The sequence below is a fragment of the Mastomys coucha genome, unplaced genomic scaffold (genome assembly GCF_008632895.1).
Source record: "Mastomys coucha isolate ucsf_1 unplaced genomic scaffold, UCSF_Mcou_1 pScaffold9, whole genome shotgun sequence".
Lineage (NCBI taxonomy): Eukaryota > Metazoa > Chordata > Mammalia > Rodentia > Muridae > Mastomys > Mastomys coucha.
The window spans coordinates 62,832,188-62,834,103 of NW_022196915.1; positions in this window are offsets into that span (position 1 = coordinate 62,832,188).

Consider the following 1,916-nt stretch of genomic DNA (forward strand, 5'->3'; position numbering starts at 1 on the left):
TCCCAACACCAAAGCTGACATCAACCAGCAGAAGTCCAGCCCACAGCCTGGACCTGCCAGCCAGCCTTTCAAACATCCCGTACTAAAGCACAAAGGCCTTTGAGGAAAGATACATGGATGAATGAAGACCAATCCCGGCAGAAGCAAATGGCTAATAAAGTAAGGTGAGTGTCCTCATGGAGATCAAAGAAAATACATCAGTCATGAAACCAGAAGGCAGCTACTGGGGCCAAAAGATCCAAGAGTGAAAAGGAGTGCTTGTGAACTGTACATTGGGTATTACAGGGGCTGGAGAGATGGCTCAGGGTATTACACATAAGAAAACGTGAATGGCACCCCAATTAAACAAGAGGGAAAGACTCCCAAGAAAAGACAGGAGGGACAGATGGAAAACACATCCTCCTGCTGGTTTGGGAAGGCCACTATCTGAGTAAGATCTTCTCAGACAAGACATAGAGGAGCTCACTGGAATCCCAGCACTCTGGTTAGCTCAGGTGAGTTCAAGGCCAGCCTAGGGTACAAAGCAAGAGCCTGAGGGGAGGGAGGGAGGAAGGAAGGGAGGGAAAGAATAGAGAGGGAGGAGAGAGAGGGGGGGAGAGAGTGATTTACAGAAAGAGAACAGAGAAAATGGAAGACATGGAGGAGAGAAAATTATCAAAAATAATAAAAGGTTTTAAACATCATGCGTTTCCCAGTTCTGAAGCTTTATAACATTCCAAGCCCAGAAGATATGTACCAGAACCATGCCATTTCATCTTTTTAGAAACTGAAGATAAAATGAAAAGGTTTTGAGTGAGCAAGGAGGGTAGATTATACTTGTCTCTCAATACCTGCCAAAGGTGAGCTCGGGATCTGCAAGGATGCCTAAATTCCTCACAGAAATGACAATGCTTGCATGTCATGTATACTTCCTCTCTCACATACTTTAACTAATTTCTAAATGCATAGTCTACCCAATACAGTGTGATGTAAATAGGCTTATGCTGTATTATTTAAGGAATGGAGACACAGATATTTTCTCCATATTTTCTTTTTCTTTTTGGGTAGTGGTGAGTAGAATGAGACAGAGTCCCTTTACATAGCCCTAACTGTCCAGAACTCACTCTGTAGACCAGGCTGATCTCAGAATCAGAGATCTGCCTGCCTCTGCCTCCCTAGTGCTGAGATTAAAGCCACATGCCACCACACATAGCTTTTCTGAATATTTTCCATCTAAGAATGATTGACTTTACAGACATGAAAACTTGGATATGAACAGCTGACTGTGTCTATAAATAATCAAGAATTGATTGACTTCCTCATCAGTAGAGTACAACAATGTCTTCTGAGAAAAAAATATTTTCATCTGGAATTCAATTCTCAATCAACCCTAACTAACTTTAAGGATAGAAGATGGCCTTTTCATAAATGAAGCTCACCCAAACCTTCCCCCATGCCTCTATCCTCAGTAAATAAAGAAAACAGTGAGGTTCCTCCAAAAAAAGTAATGAAAAAAAAGGAGGGCAGGACACCTAGTGACTGACAGATGCAGGGAACCAAAGGCCCGGAATACTCAGCAGGATGCTATAGGATTCCAGGCTATACCTGCATTATACAGAAACTGTTGGTCCAAACTGCATGAGTTTGGAGATTCTAAACAAGAGGCCTCAAGGGATAGGAATCTCTTCAAACCCAATAGAACGTCTAAATGGAAGTGTGGTGGTTTAAATAAAAATTGTCTCTGTGCACTCACAGGTTTAAATGCTTAGTCATTGGGGAGTGGCACTATTTGAAAGGATAAGGAGGTGTGGCTTTGCTTGGAGGAGGTGTGTCACAGGGTAAGCTTTGAGGTTTCAAAAGTCCATGCCAAGTCCAGCCTCTCTCTCTCTCCCTCTCTCTCTCTCCCTCCCTCTCCCTCTCCCTCTCTCCTCTCCCCT